This window comes from Schistocerca piceifrons, chromosome 1 (genome assembly GCF_021461385.2).
Source record: "Schistocerca piceifrons isolate TAMUIC-IGC-003096 chromosome 1, iqSchPice1.1, whole genome shotgun sequence".
NCBI lineage: Eukaryota > Metazoa > Arthropoda > Insecta > Orthoptera > Acrididae > Schistocerca > Schistocerca piceifrons.
Genome location: NC_060138.1, coordinates 1,064,056,959 through 1,064,073,910, shown reverse-complemented (window position 1 = coordinate 1,064,073,910; position 16,952 = coordinate 1,064,056,959). Strand labels below are relative to the sequence as shown.

General features: G+C 43.2%; 1 protein-coding gene and 1 non-coding gene across 2 annotated transcripts in view; both read right to left on the bottom strand.

Annotated features, from left to right (window-relative positions):
• LOC124754405 (SEC14-like protein 2) overlaps positions 1 to 16,952 on the bottom strand; it is a 306,366-nt gene that overhangs the window by 271,670 nt on the left and 17,744 nt on the right. The gene's annotated exons all lie outside the window — the stretch shown is intronic.
• Positions 10,903 to 11,008, bottom strand: LOC124721808. Its single transcript, XR_007006396.1, has one exon. It is a non-coding gene; the product is annotated as a U6 spliceosomal RNA (small nuclear RNA).

Below are 16,952 nucleotides of genomic sequence, written 5' to 3'. Positions count from 1 at the left end.
TTTGTCAGCAATTTTTTATCACCACTTCACCGGCTACGAGCTACTCCATCAACAGCGTCGCGCCTTTATCGCATAATAAAGAAGCTACGCTGCTGTTGGACTTCGTGTCGGGGAACGTTGTGTCCTCGTTAATGCTACTGATATTTATTCTCTGGCTCAGAAGTGAGAAAGGCCGCGACGGAAATCGATAACTGAACCCCATGAGAACAGTTGACCTGCTAATTCTGAGGCACGAGAAGAGCCAGACAGGAATCGATATCCAACTCTGGATTAACGGCCATTACTGTGTGCGCGGCCGTATATGAGCGTGGATTTTTCTCTCCCCTCCAAGCAAGCGCCGAGATGGGTAACACAGATCAAAGTTAATAGGAATATCTATAGTAGATGGATCCCTACAACTTGCAGATATTTGTGTTCTGTGTCATGTCTTCCGGCTTGTTTTACGTGGCCTGCCACGAATTCTTCTCTTGTGCCAACGTCTTCACTTCTGAGTATTCGTTGGACTGTTCCAACCTCTGTACGCCACTGCCGTTTCTACCCTCTAAAGCTCTCTCCAGTTGCATGGAATTTATTCCCTGATGAATTAACATATGACGAATATCCTATCCATTCTGTCAGTTTTTCCATACGTTCCTTTTTTGGTCGATTCTGTGGCGAACCTCCTCATTCCTCATCAGTCCACCGAATTTTCAGCATCCTTCTATAGCACTAAATCTTCGATTCTCTTTTCTCTTCTTTTCCCGTTTTCCTCAAATTAAGACCTATGTTTGATACTAGTACACCTCTTTTGACCAGGAATATCTCCTTTTCCTGTATTACTCTGCTCTTTACGTTCTCGTTGCTTCGTTGGTCATGCGTTATTTTACATCCTAGCTAACAGAATTCGTCATCTACGTATACCTCGAGATCACCAATTTGGACGTTAAATTTATCACTGATCTTATTTCTGTTTGCAAATAATCGTCGAAAATCATATACCGCCATCAGATGCTTTGAAAAACCTTGTTATTATTACTTTCACTTGACAGAAATGAGCATCAGTTATGATAAATATCTGTGTCGTTACGTGTACGATATTACATGAAAGTGGAATTAGACGTCATGTATGTATGGGCGTGTACTGTAAACCGCCGAAAATCAAGAAAAAGAGAGAGAAAGCGAGCTAAATCAGTCTGGGAACCGTTGGTACCCACGTTATGCAGACGGTATAGAAGTTTCAATACAAAAAATTTAGAAATTTAGAACATTTCCAGCCAATTTATAAAAAAACTGGAGACTGGTGTCATAAGTAGAGAGACAGGAGACAGGTAAAGAAGTAAATTACTGGACCATACTCACATTTCAATCCCTCAGATTTCAGTTTTCTGTGGTTTCTCATCATTTATGACTAATGTTGGGACGATTCCATGATAAAGCCGTAGTAGATTGCTTCCCCTTTCCATCACAGTTTCTAATAGCCTCAATGTCGACGAGACGATGTACAAAAGTGGTTCAAATGGCTCTGAGCACTATGGGACTTAACTTCTGAGGTAATCAGTCCCCTAGAACGTAGAACTACTTAAACCTAACTAACCTAAGGACATCACACACATCCATGCCCGAGGCAGGATTCGATTGTAGCCCCTAGAACAGCTCGGCCACCCCGGTCGGCGACGATATACACTCCAACGTTATTTGCTTTGTGTCTTTGTTCGTTCCTAGTCTCTGTCGTTCAACTGCACCTGTCACAATCTACTAAGAAGTCGTTAAAATCCTTTTAGTCAATTTATAGTAAAAATTTGCGAATAAGGTTATCTGATAAGAGCTGCAAGTAACAGTCGCAATTACGTAAGAAGACCAAACCTGATGGTTTGTGCAACCTGGTTTGTAATGCAGATGTGGTCTTCGGTCCAAAGACAGGTTTGATGCAGTTCTCCGCAATAGTGTATACTGTGCAAGCCTCTTCAGCTCTGGATAACTACCTCATCCTACATCTGTTGATACCTGCTTACTGTATTCAAGCCTAGGCCTTCCCCTATAGCTTTTACCCCCCATTCCCCCCTCCATAATTTCTTCTGTTGTGTACGACTTCGTAGGCAACGGTAAGGGGAGGTGGGCTACAGAGTGGTGCAAGAACTGTTGTCGTACGAAGGCTGGAGTGCAGCAGAAATGATTGGCGAACAAGTTAACACAGTAAACAAAAGATTCACTCAATTTTTACTTCTCCAAGCGTACGAAGACAAATTACAAATAACGCAGCAAGAAAGAGTCCAGCTCATTTAGTAGTAACTACGATGAATCTGTCTGAACTAAGCACGAACGAAGATGCGACTAAGTGGCATCTGCGTTGCATGCCCTAGCAAAGTGGCTCGAAGTGTGAGTGGGTGAGCGGCTGCTGTCGGCCGTCCTATATCGTGGTGGCAGAGTGCGTTCGTAGTCCAGAGCCGCTGCAAGTGTGGCTCATTGGGCGCGCACCATTGGGTCCGCCAGCCGAAAACTTGCTATACCACAAATTGGTTTTTTCTCCAAATCGATTCAGTACCTCCTCATTTGTTATTCAATATATCTGTCTGATTTTCAGCATTCTTCTACAGCACCACATTTCAAAAGCTTCTATTTGTAGTGACCTCATACGTGCTCACAAGACAAGAAAAGATTCCCAGGCAGATATAAAACCAGAGACACTATTTTAACAAGCAAAATAGATGATTCACAATTTAAGTCCACAGACGTGGCAAGGTGCAAGATAAATTGAACACAGTGAACTGATATTCTTGATGAATACTTGAGAGCGAGTAATAATTTCTTAGAGTTTGTGACAAAGATACAAAATCTTGAAGTAAATATGTCTGGCGCAGACAACCATCACTGCACAGTTTAAATAGTACCACCCCAGATGGACCACTATGAGGATGGCTGTCCTTGGACACAATCACTTAAGTCAATACGCATTGGTGAATACAAAGTGCCGATGCTAAGACTCCATGGAGGCCAATGTTGGAGAGGCTGAGGATCGGAGGAGATGGCTGGTGGCTTGTGGTTGAGAGGTGTAATGTCCAGGTTGGCAACATGAACTGAAATCTCCGCGGTAGGACTTCTGCCTAACAAGGGAACCTCCCCATCGCACCCCCCTCAGATTTAGTTATAAGTTGGCACAGTGGATAGGCCTTGAAAAACTGAACACAGATCAATTGAGAAAAAAGGAAGAAGTTGTGTGGAACTGTGAAAAAATAAGCAAAATATACAAACTGAGTAGTTCATGGGAAGATATGCAATATCAAGGACACTGGGAACGCAGGAGCGCCGTGGTCTCGTGGTAACGTGAGCAGCTGCGGAACGAAAGGTTTGGGGACCTCGGTGGTCTAGTGGTAAGGGGACTGGAACGTTCCAGCGCCTAGGCTGGGGCTATTCGCCCCAGCCGGGCCGGGGCTCTATCCCCGGCCGGCGCTGGAATTTTCAGATTTCCGAACACTAGCCTCCACCTCTGCCCTGGCATGTGGCGCATGCCGGGTACATCCGTGGGGTCCGTGCTTCGGATCCCACGTGGAGCTCACTCCCACACTACAAACTAAACCTGATAGCCGGCACGGTAGCTCAGCGTGTTCGGTCAGAGAGCCGCTTGGCCTCTGTAATAAAAAAACTGAGTGGAACGATCAACCACCGAACAGGATGTCTTGCGACGTCCGCAACGACCAAACACAACGATCTATATATATATATATATATATATATATATATATATATATATATATATATATATATTAAAAAAAACTACCATCGAGTGAAAAGTTTAATTTTTTATTTTCAGTTTATGTGACAAACTCTTGTGTTTTCACCACTTTTTGGGAGTCATTATCACATCCACAAGAAAACCTAAATCGGGCAATGTAGAAGAATCTTTTTACCCATTCGCCAAGTGTACAAGTTAGGTGGGTCGACAACATATTCCTGTCATGTGACGCACATGACGTCACCAGTGTCGTATAGAATATATCAGATGTGTTTTCCTGTGGAGGAATCGGTTGACCTATAACCTTGCGATCAAATGTTTTCGGTTCCCATTGGAGAGGCACGTCCTTTCGTCTACTAATCGCACGGTTTTGCGATGCGGTCGCAAAACACAGACACTAAACTTATTACAGTGAACAGAGACGTCAATGAACGAACGGACAGATAACTATGCAAAAATAAAGAAAGTAAAATTTTCACTCGAGGGAAGACTTGAACCAAGGACCTCTCGTTCTACAGCTGCTCACGCTACCATGGGACCACGGCGCTCCTGAGCTTGTAATGGTACTTTGACTTCCGCAAAGTTATAATTTACGATCGCGCACGCAGAAGAGCGCTGCGCCAGCGACCGATTTTATAAATAATTTTGTTCTTTTTTTTTACTTTTGCGTAGTTTTTTTTTGTTTTTAAGAACTAATGGAGGTCTCTCTCTCTTGTCTTGATACGAAAGAGGTGTATTTTTTCCGTGATGTGTTGAATGTGCTTTTGGTGAAAATTAAAATTACATAGTAAAGCGATGTTGTTTCAATAGCTAATGAGAAGAAGATAATAAAAGGTAACACTACAAGCTCACGTTCTCCATGATGTTGCCTATGTGGCCCATGGACTACTCAGTTTGTATATTTTGCTTATTTTTTCACAGTTCCACACAACTTCTTCCTGTTTTCTCAATTGATCTGTGTTCAGTTTATCAAGGCCTATCCACTGTGCCAACTTATAACTAAATTTGAGGGGGGCTCCTAGCGGCGATACGCTGCACTGGCTCTCTTATCCGAAGTTGCGCTCAAAAACAACCTGGTATTTTTGTCATCCAGGACTGTGTGTGTGTGTGTGTGTGTGTGTGTGTGTTTCCAAAAGACGCCTCTTCTGCTATCCACATGACATACCTTTTATAACGATTTGTTATTTGTTTATTTGGTATGATAGGCTAAGTGTTCCTATACTGCACTATTCTGTCTCTGAACCGCTTCCCGTCCATGTCTCACTTCCATAGAAGGCTACACTCGAGACACATATCTTCATACAACACTTCCTAACGATTAAATTAAGCTGGCCGGTTGTGGCCGAGCGGTTCTAGGCGCTTCAGTCTGGAACCGCGCGATCGCTACGGTCGCAGGTTCGAATCCTGCCTCGGGCATGGATGTGTGTGATGTCCTTACGTTAGTTAGGTTTAAGTAGTTCTAAGTTCTAGGGGACTGATGACCTCAGATGTTGAGTCCCATAGTGCTCAGAGTCATTTGAACCATTTTTTTGATTAAATTAATATTACATGTTAATATATGCCATTTTTCCAAAAACGTTTATCTTGCTATTGTCAGTCTGCATTTTATACCTTATCTGCTTCGGCCATCATCATTTATTTTGCTTCCCAATTAAAACAAACTCAACTACTTTGTACGGGAAGGTGTCGTCGTTGAGTGACTGTAGGAGGATACAAGATGACTTGGACAGGATTTGTGATTGGTGTAAAGAATGGCAGTTAACTCTAAATATAAATACATGTAAATTAATGCAGATGAATAGGAAAAATAATCCCGTAATGTTTGAATACTCCATTAGTAGTGTAGCGCTTGACACAGTCACGTCGATTAAATATTTGGGCGTAACATTGTAGAGCGATATGAAGCGGGACAAGCATGTAATGGCAGTTGTGGGGAAGGCGGATAATCGTCTTCGGTTCATTGGTAGAATTTTGGGAAGATGTGGTTCATTTGTAAAGGAGGCCGCTTATAAAACACTAATACAACCTATTCTTGAGTACTGCTCGAGCGTTTGGGATCCCTATCAGATCGGATTGAGGGAGAACATAGAAGCAATTCAGAGGCGGGCTGCTAGATTTATTATTGGTAGGTTTGATCATCACGCGAGTGTTACGGAAATGCTTCAGGTACTCGGGTGGGAGTCTCTGGAGGAAAGGAGGCGTTCTTTTTGTGAATTGCTACTGAGGAAATTTAGAGAACCAGCGTTTGAGGCTGACTGCAGTACAATTTTACTGCCGCCAACTTATATTTCACGGAAAGACCACAAAGATAAGATAAGAGAGATTAGGGCTCGTACAGAGGCGTATAGGCAGTCATTTTTCCCTCGTTCTGTTTGGGAGTGGAACAGGGAGAGAAGATGCTAGTTGTGGTACGAGGTACCCTCCGCCTCGCACCGTATGGTGGATTGCGGGGTATATATGTAAATGTAGATGTAGATGTACTACGTTGAATGTCTCATTTCCTTATCCACGAGGGGGCGTTCAATTTTTTTTCAAGATTTGGTTGACAGAATGTGGAATCCGTTGTGGGCCGTCGTGGAATATTCCCGTTTCACCCCCTGTGGTCTCATGATGTTCCAGTAAGTGGCTGTGTTATCCTTGGCCTTCAAAACGCCGTCTGCAGCGGAAGTTTGTTCAAAACAGAGAGCTTCACAGAGTTTCTTTTGGCGGAAAACCAGAGCATCGCAGATCTTCATAGGCACTTGCAGAATGTCTAGGGGGACATGGCAGTGAACAAAAGCACGGTGAGTCGTTGGGCGAGGCGCCTGGCTTCATCGCAGTAAGGTCGAGCAAACTTGTCGGATCTCTTACGTGCTGGCCAGCCGCACCCAGCTGTGACTCCAGCAATGTTGGGACGTGCAGACACTCTCATTCGAGACGACTGACAGATCACAATCAAGCACCTCACTGCACAACTGGACCTCTGTTGGTAGTGCTCACACCCTTGTCCACTTGTTCGGATAGTCAAAGGTGTCCTCTGGGTCCCTTGCCACCTAACAGAAGACCATAAAGAGCAACGAAGGACCATCTGTGCGGAATTACTTCCTCATTACGAGGCTGATCGCGACAACTTTGCCAAACGTCGTCACAGGCCTAGATGGATTCATCACTTCGAACCGGAAACAAAACGGTAATCCATTGAGTGACACCACGCCACCTCTCTTCCGAAGAAAGAACGACTTCAACGTGTTTCCGCCACAAAAATGCAAACGAGCTTCCCCTTTATCACAACACAAGGACTCACACAAGTCTGCCCACCCGAGAAGAGTTCACAAAACTTCGTTGGACTGTTCTTCCTCATCCGCTGTATTGGCTGGTTCTCGCACCTTCCGTCTTCCATCTGTCTGGGCCAGTGAAGGATGCACTCTGTGAGAAGCAGTACATGGATGGTGGGGAGGTTAGTGATGAAGCAGTACGTTGGCTCCGACATCGACCAGTAGAGTGGTACCGTGCTTGTGCACATGCTCTCCAGTAAGGCGGCAAAAGTCTGTCGAATTCAAAGGAAGTTGTGTTGAAAAACAGGATTTTGTAGCCACAACAGTGGGGAATAATGTGGAGCACTGGAATCCTGAATAAAATAATTCTGAATAAAACCAACCGCATTTCAAAAGAAATATGTTGCATTAATTACTGGACGCCCCTCAGCATCGATTGGTTTAATTCGCATACATTCTATTCTCCTTTTTTTTTTACTTTTGTTGATATTAACCTTATAATCTCTTTTCAAAGATACTATACAACTGATCTTCGAATCCTTTTTCGTCTCTGATAGAGTTACAGTGACTCCCCGAATTCCAGTTTCGTCTTCAAAATTCTCCTTAATTGCTAGCTCAACGTACAGACTGAATGACATAGGGGATAGGTCACAAGGCTGTCTCTCTCCCTTCTCTACCACAGCTTGCCTCCGTTCATGCCCTTTGACTCCTACACTACTGGCCATTAAAAGTGCTACACCAAGAAGAAAAGCAGATGACAAATGGGTATTCATTGGACAAATATATTGTTCTAGAACTGACATGTGATTACATTTTCTCGCAATTTGGGTGCATAGATCCTCAGAAATCAGTACCCAGAACAACCACCTGTGGCCGTAATAACAGCCTTGATACGCCTGGGCATTGAGTCAAACAGAGCTTGGATGGGGTGTACAGGTACAGCTGCCCATGCAGCTTCAACACGATACGACAGTTCTTCAAGAGTAGTGACTGGCGTATTGTGACGAGCCAGGTGCTCGGCCACCATTGACCAGACGTTTTCAATTGGTGAGAGATCTACAGAATGTGCTGTCCAGGGCAGCAATCGAACATTTTCTGTATCCAGAAAGGCCCGTACAGGAGCTGCAACATGCGATCGTGCATTATGCTGCTGAAATGTAGGGTTTCGCAGGGATCGAATGAAGGGTAGAGCCACGTGTCGTAACGCATCTGAAATGTAACGTCCACTGTTCAAAGTGCCGTCAATACGCACAAGAGGCGACCGAGACGTGTAACCAATGGCACCCCATACCGTCACGCCGGGTGATACGCCAGTATGCCGATGACGAATACACGCTTCCAATGTGCGTTCACCGTGATGTCGCCAAACACGAATGCGACCATCATGATGCTGTAAACAGAACCTTGATTCATCCGAATAAATGACGTTTTGCCATTCGTGCACCCAGGTTCGTCGTTGAGCACACCATCGCAGGCGCTCCTGTCTGTGATGCAGCGTCAAGGGTAACCGCAGCCATGGTGTCCGAGCTGATTGTCCATGCTGCTGCAAACGTCGTCGACCTGTTCGTGCAGATGTTTATTGTCTTGCAAACGTCCCCATCTGTTGACTCAGGGATCGAGACGTGGCTCCACGAGCCGTTACAGCCATCACAAGCGTTAGCAATTCTACCAGATGACTTGTTCTTTTAGTCCTTTTTTCCTTGTCCATATTCTCCTAGTATGTTTCTTTCTCTTTATTTTCCTACTACCGAATTCCAGCCCCACATCACATTTAAATTTCCAGTTTCCTTAGCTATCTAAATAATTGCTCCTACCTAACCATACGTTCCATCAATCTCTTCGTCATTTTTGGAACTCGTTGGCACATAAACTGCATTACTCTAATGGGTTTTGACAGTAAACCGAATCAGTCCTTCCGAGGAGCATTTTCTTTTTCAAATTTCTTCACATTTTTGCTGAAGCCATTTTGCCTTACTTTCCCTGCACTTCCTACTTTTTATATTACTAAGTGAAATATTACTATTGGAGTATGTTCCTGAACATTTTTGCACCACCTCCTTTCGTCGATCAATTGAAATATTTCTTCTGTCATCCTAGTTTTCCTCGCAGTTATCCTCCTTGTACCTATGTTTGTCAGTCCAGCTTCTATGGCTGCCATTTTTAAAGATGTCCATCCCTCTTCAACTGAACTGTTGTTGTACTCATTATCACAGTATATCTAATCTCAGAGGACGTGAAACGCATCTCCTGCTTCTTCAGTACTTCAGTGTCCCACTTCTTCGTACACTGATTCGTCCGAACGAGTCTTGTAAGTTCCAGCGCTCTTTTCTCCATTACTAAATGTTGATCGGGAATCACATCAGTTCCCGTGCAGCCCTCGTAATACAATATCTGATTCCGAAATCTCCGTCTGACCGTGCTGTAATCCAGCTGGACTCTTCCAAGTGTCTTCGCGCCTTTTCCTAGTATACCAGCTCCTTTTGTGATTTTTGTGCAGTGTATTCATTATTACTAAATTAGGTTATCATTTCCACTTACATACTGAATTACCCGTTCACTGTCCTCATATGCTTTCTCCATCCCTTCAGCTTCTGCTTGTGACGTCGACATGTATATATGTTGTTGCTGTTGTGGTCTTCAGTCCAGAGACAGGTTTGATGCTGCTCTCCATGCTACTCTATCCTGTGCAAGCTTCTTCATTTTCAAGTAACACCCTACATCCTTCTGAATCCGCTTGGTGTATTCATCTCTTGGTTTTCCTCTACGATTTTTACCCTCGATGCTGCCCTCCAGTACTAAATTGGTAACCCCTTGATGCCTCAGAACATGTCCTACCAACCGATCCCTTCTTCTAGACAGGTTATGCCACAAATTCCTCTTCTCCCCAATTCTATTCAGTACCTCCTCATTAGTTACGTGATCTACCCATCTAATCTTCAGCATTCTTCTGTAGCATCACATATCGAAAGCTTCTATTCTCTTCTTGTCTAAACTATTTATCGTCCACGTTTCGCTTCCATACATGGCCACACTCCATACAAATACTTTCAGAAAAGACTTCCTGACACTTAAATGTATACTCCATGTTAACAAATTTCTCTTCTTCAGAAACGCTTTTCTTGCCATTGATAGTCTACATTTTATATCCTCCCTACTTCGACCATTATCAGTTTTTTTTCTCCCCAAATAGCAAAACTCATCTACTACTTTAAATGTCTCATTTCCTAATTGGCATGTATATATGAACTATTAATGTTGGCGTTGGTATGCTGTCGATTCTGAGGAGTACAACGCTATCACTGAACTGTTCCCTCTGCTCTGCTTTCCTATTTATAACAAATCCTACTCTCACTATTCCGGTTTCTGGCGCTGTTGACATTACCGTATATTCGCCTGACCAAAAATCGTTATCTTCTTTCCATTTCGCTTCTATGGTTTTTCTAGCATTTCGCTTTTCACGTTTTCTAGCTTCCCTGTAACGTTCAAAATTCTGACATTCCTTGCTCCGATTCGTAGTGTACTATCCTTCCGTTGCTTATTCAGTCTTTTTCTCATGGTTACCTTCCCCTTTGTAGTGACCTTCCCGAGATCCAAATGGGGGACTAATGCGGAATCGTTTTCCAAAGGAGAGATAATCATGACACTTTCTTTGCACCATAGGTCACATGTCCTGTGGATACATACTGTCTGTCTTTCATGCAGTGGTTTCCGTTGCTTTCCACATCCTCATACTGTTGATCACAGCTGGTTCTTCCGCCTTTTAGGGACAGTTTCCCACGCCAAGGGCAAGAGCTTGTCCTGAAATCTATCCGCTCCTGCGCCCTCATTGACAAGGCCGTTGGCAGAAGCTTCGGTCGGTATTGCTGAAGATTTTTAGTAAAAATTTAAGCAGTGGTTTGGTCGAACCCTTTCGGCAGGGCGTTCTGAATGCCAAAGACTACCTCTATACTATGTTCAACGATTTTGCGTGTCATGTTGCGCAGGGGCCATTCTAATTTGCTCTGTATCGTTCCAGTTCTAGTACGTGTAAAGCCGAAGCGAGCACAACTGAGCGCAAAATGTATACGTATGAATAAAATAAGATTAGCCAAGTATTCAAGGCTTACCAGGTGCAACAGGTGCCTTGAGAAATCAGCCTTAAGTGGGTGAGCCAGTCCCACGGTCTGTGAGAGCGACATTTGTGGAAAATTCCGGCTTGTCGGCTCCCTACTGGACAAAAGACATATATTCGTACTCGTGTGAACGGTTTCTGCTCATAATGGTGTAGTGGTGGTGGCTAAGACAATGCGATAGGGGTGACTAAAGTTGCAAAATAATCCTCCTGCTAAGGATTACAAGCATGTCGATGATTTGCGAGAAATTTAAGCCCGTCAGGTACATCTATATCTACATTCATACCCATCCAGGCACCTTACGGTGTGTGGCGGATGGTACTTCTGCTCTTTTCCCCTCTCCCCTACACCACTCGCCAATGGCGCGAGAAAAGAATGATTGTCGTTAAAGCTCGGTATCAGATTTAATATCTCTGATTTTCATGTTCCGTATTTTTCGTGATAGGTATGTGAGAAGACGTAACATGTTTCTCCGTGATGCACAACTCCTTTATGGTAGCATCTGCCAGTTGAGTTCGTTGATCATTTCCGTAAGAGCACTGCGCTTAATTTTCGATCCCACGATGAAACATGCCTCTCTGTGTTACCCCTTCTCTATCTCGTTTATTAATTCAACTTGATAAAGACCCCAGATGATGAAGAATACTCAAGAATTGACCGTACAAGCGTTTTGTATATCACTTCTTTCGTGGATGAATTACGTTACTTAATATTCTTCGAATGAATCTCGCCTATTTACGGACCCATTAATGTACCAATTATGAGATGCCCACAGGTCTTCCTGCATTTCCCTGTAGTCATCTGGCGTTACAAACAGATAACAGCGACGTTGTCCTCTAGATTATTTATGTTCACTGCAGGAAAAAAAATGCAACACTCTCAAGGACTGTGTTCAGTGGCACGAGGATGAAGGTAATATGTTCACACTGAGGGGTTGTACTGTCTGTGATTCATTTGCCACGGTCATCGGCGATCAGAAAGCTTGTCAGAGCGCCCCGACTCCAACGTTCCTCCAGGACGGCTGACAAGGTCTTTGAAACTATGTGGTGGGCAGAGCTTCTTCGCCATCGCCACATTGCCTTTTGCCACACGACTTCGTAGAGCAGTACGTCAGCCACAAACGAAGCTCCAACCAGGAGCCTCCAAGAATGAGCCCACGGATTCATCACGACTTACTTATCTCGATCCCTGAGGCATGTAAGTAACAAGCAGCAGGTTAATTCGTACTTTAAGACCGTCACTGCTTATAGTGATACCATAATTAACGGATTCTTCTCGGTGGTGTTCTGCAGCGCTCCTCTATGAGCCTCTTCACCAATTTCACCATGGCAATGGGAAGCAATGCTTTCCTAAATTTGTAAGTGGTTTAGTTTGCACCAGTGTCTACAGATACATTCCAATGCCCTTGACATAACATTTCAGTATGTAAAGTCCGCTCCATAATGTCGTTTATTGTCCTCTCTTATAATAATACTGTCCTCCCTTCATTTGAATGGTGACAATATTAAGAATGTTGTTTTAATTCCAACCAGAATTTGTTGTCCAATATTTTAAATGTATGCTTCTGACCGCTAACTTTATTTAACTGCTTGGTGAAAATGTCACAGACAATTTTGGGTGTACGTAGGTACTTTTCTTTAGGTATAGTCTAGGGAGCGAAAGGCTATTTACAATTTGTACAGAAACCAGATGGCAGTTATAAGAGTCGAGGGGCATGAAAGGGAAGCAGTGGTTGGGAAAGGAGTGAGACAGGGTTGTAGCCTCTCCCCGATGTTATTCAATCTGTATATTGAGCAAGCAGTAAAGGAAACAAAAGAAAAATTCGGAGTAGGTATTAAAATCCATGGAGAAGAAGTAAAAACTTTGAGGTTCGCCGATGACATTGTAATTCTGTCAGAGACAGCAAAGGACTTGGAAGAGCAGTTGAATGGAATGGACAGTGTCTTGAAAGGAGGATATAAGATGAACATCAACAAAAGCAAAACGAGGATAATGGAATGTAGTCAAATTAAATCGGGTGATGCTGAGGGAATTAGATTAGGAAATGAGACACTTAAAGTAGTAAAGGAGTTTTGCTATTTAGGGAGTAAAATAACTGATGATGGTCGAAGTAGAGAGGATATAAAATGTAGACTGGCAATGGCAAGGAAATCGTTTCTGAAGAAGAGAAATTTGTTAACATCGAGTATAGATTTAAGTGTCAGGAAGTCGTTTCTGAAAGTATTTGTATGGAGTGTAGCCGTGTATGGAAGTGAAACATGGACGATAACTAGTATGGACAAGAAGAGAATAGAAGCTTTCGAAATGTGGTGCTACAGAAGAATGCTGAAGATAAGGTGGGTAGATCACGTAACTAATGAGGAGGTATTGAATAGGATTGGGGAGAAGAGAAGTTTGTGGCACAACTTGACTAGAAGAAGGGATCGGTTGGTAGGACATGTTTTGAGGCATCAAGGGATCACAAATTTAGCATTGAAGAGCAGCGTGGAGAGTAAAAATCGTAGAGGGAGACCAAGAGATGAATACACTAAGCAGATTCAGAAGGATGTAGGTTGCAGTAGGTACTGGGAGATGAAGGGGCTTGCACAGGATAGAGTAGCATGGAGACCTGCATCAAACCAGTCTCAGGACTGAAGACCACAACAACAACAAATAGTCTATTATCCGGAGTTGCCGTTCTGTGATTGAACAATACGTTTAGATAGCATTCGATACGTAATTGACAAATAATAAGGTCAGTCAACTTGAAATACAAGAGCAGAAGTACTTTCTTAACAGCATACATATTGTTCCTCATTGCATGCTAGTCAAACCTATAATTGTTACAATGTTCAGCTCATATGGGTACAAGAAGAGCAAGTGATGCCTCATGTGGACGCAGTCGGGATCATTACGCTGGTCTGCAGCCAAAGAGCGGTAATGATGAATGGGCAACACTTTCAGTAGACAAGCATTGTTGCTACGGATAAGTAAGGTTAAACTGTTAATTGCCAAACACTGTTAAAGAACTAGAGACTACTATTTCTCAACGTTGTTTTCTATCCACCAATAACCGATTCTGTAAAACGAGATATTTACTTTCGTTCCAAAGAAGAATTGGTAGCTTTACAGCTACAGTGTTTTTGACTCTGAGTTCGCTATGTTTTACAGCTCTGCAAGCAATGTTCTATATTATAATTAAAGTGGTCCTGTGAAAGCAAACCATGACTTGTAATTTTTTCTATGCATTAAAGCACACTCTAAAAGGCTATTTGGATGTGGCACAACTGCATTCATTTTCTACCAAGTTTTGAACAGAGATTTGCCGCTTATATATAAGTCCTAAGGTACGCAACCAGATAGCAATGTCTGTGCTTGCTAACAGTTATTCGCTCCAGATCTTCTTGTCTTTCAGTTAGCCAGGCGCTTACCAAAATGCAAGAAACAATATAGTTTCGACAAGTGGATTTCCCACAGATGTTGCACATTTAAAGACAGTCATGTTGAAAAGACTTACAGCTGCCGAGATAAATCATTTGGCTTTGATACCAGTTTCTATCAGACATTATCATACTCAAGCACAAGAACCATTATTTGTAGCATTACTATGCCGAAGCAATCATGAACGGCTAGTGAAATAATCTGTTACAGTTCAGCAGATTTCAAAGTGGTGGAAACACTGGAATCTGTGTTTTGAACACGAGTTTCTTTGAGAAATAAAAGTTCACCCTTCCTTAATGTTGAATCAGTTTTAAGAAATGTTAGACATTACAAAAGCCGGGGCCAGTCTTACATTCTGATGTTATAGGCAGTTACATATTTTTCACATGTTATTGACACTGATTCACCTGAAGTTATTCAATCCGATATTCAGGTTGATGCTTCATCATTTAGAATCCAGCAAGTATGTAGTAACGAAGGTCCACCACCATCTCCACAAGCGGTACTACGTGATCAGCCTGTGAAACGTGTAACACTACTGTTTGCCATGAAGCTTCATATCGGCGCACACTGTTCCAGAGTGAAAATACAATTTGGAAGAGGATAATTATGCTTGAAAATATGTTTTCCTTTTTAAAAAGGAATTAAGTATTTGTGAATTTCTGACACTATTGACAATGCTTGAATTTCGTGGAAATATGGAAAACGCAAGCTCTAAGAGTACAATGGCTGGTGCGCCCGCCAGCAGAAACCTCTGCAGTGCTTCGAGGATGCGCGATATCTCGCAACAGACACGCCCCCAACGTTGATAGGCGAGGCATAGCTTTGTGTAGAATTTCGTACTTTTTCCGAGTATACATAATTGTGGATTTACCTGGAATCAATTAAAAAGTTGAAGTTGATGCTCCAAAGGCGGTGCTCGTCATTTCGGGCGTGCCCCAGGGAAGAGTGTTAAGACTCTTACTGTTTATGTTTTGCAGATGACTTATCCGTGATGAAGCGCTGTCTGAAGAAAACTGTACAAATGTCAAATCATATCTTGACTATAAAGTGGTGGAAAGAGTGGAACCTTACTTAAATGTTTGGGAATGAAGAACTGGTAAAGCAGGTGGCAGACCGATTGATTGGTAGAATACTGGGGAAATCGGATCAGTCAACAAACGAACCCACCAGTTGCAGTTTTATTTTTCCTTGAAATGCCACGACCGGTTTCGGCCCTCAAGGCCACTTCTCCAGTGGCTACTTGTCTATCGTCATGACACGAAGACCAGTCGAGGCATTTAAAATAAAAATAAAAGTGCAACCGGCGCGTTTGCTCCATTGCCACGCAATAGTACAGTTGTGCAATCTGCCCCACAGTGGTCCATAAGCTGGATGAAAAACCCATCGTTGAAAATTTCTGACCTTTTTGGGCTAACCACAGATACTGAACATATACTGATTAGGGCAGCACGAAAGGTCGTAAGTTTATTTGAGTCACTGGAGAGCGTTACATAAATTTTGAAGAATTTGAACTGGCGGACTCTTGAAGAAATTCGCCAACTATCTCGCGAAAGCTTACTTAAGAATTTTCAAGAACCATCATTATAGAATTTAGTAACCGACAACAGTCCCTTCGTATCTCTTCCGTAGGGATAGGGAAGACAAGAATCAAACTGACCCTGTGTATATTCAACAGCGCACTTTACTCATTATTCCCGCTCGCCATAAACTAATAGAACGGGAAGAAACCACGTAGGAAAGTACCCTCTTCCACGAACTGCACAGTTGTTTTCAAATTATCGATGTAAGTCTAATGGTAATCAGCAGCACGAACTGTAAAACTCCTGCAATATTTTTTGCACAGTGCTTCACGAGTCCTTACGTTGAGTAATAGCAGGGCTGTTTTTTTCTGTTTCGGGCGAAGGTACCTGACGAGAAGCTGAAAGGATTTTCCGTGAGGGTTCGAATACTTGTTGCTTTCTTTTTCACCTCTCGACGGAAAGTTATAGGCGGCGGCCAGTCCTCTTTGTCATCTTCTGTCTGTAATCAAGGTCGGGACACTTCAAGTGTAACGACAGCAAATTATCTACTTGCTGCTCTGTTTGCAGTTCATGGCTGTGACTTGGAGGATGATTGCGTCCTTTTTTCCTTTTTTTTTTTTTTTGTAGTGACTGACCTCGAGTTACCGTCTCCAGAGAATGCGGCTCATTTTGGCTCACAGTTTTCGTGCCGCATATCAGAAGATTTCAATATCTTGCGGCCGTAGTTCGTGGTGTAGCTGCATCTAGCTCCTGGGGGTCTCCGTTTCGATTCCCAGCCAGGTGGGAGATTTTCTTCGCTCGGGGACTGGGTTAGTGTACTGTCCCCTTCAGTTCATCTCATGTTCATCGACGCGCAAGTGCCGAATTGGTGTCAAGTGGAAAGGTTTGTACTAGACCGCCGAACTACCCCAGACAGGGTCTCCTTACGATACAA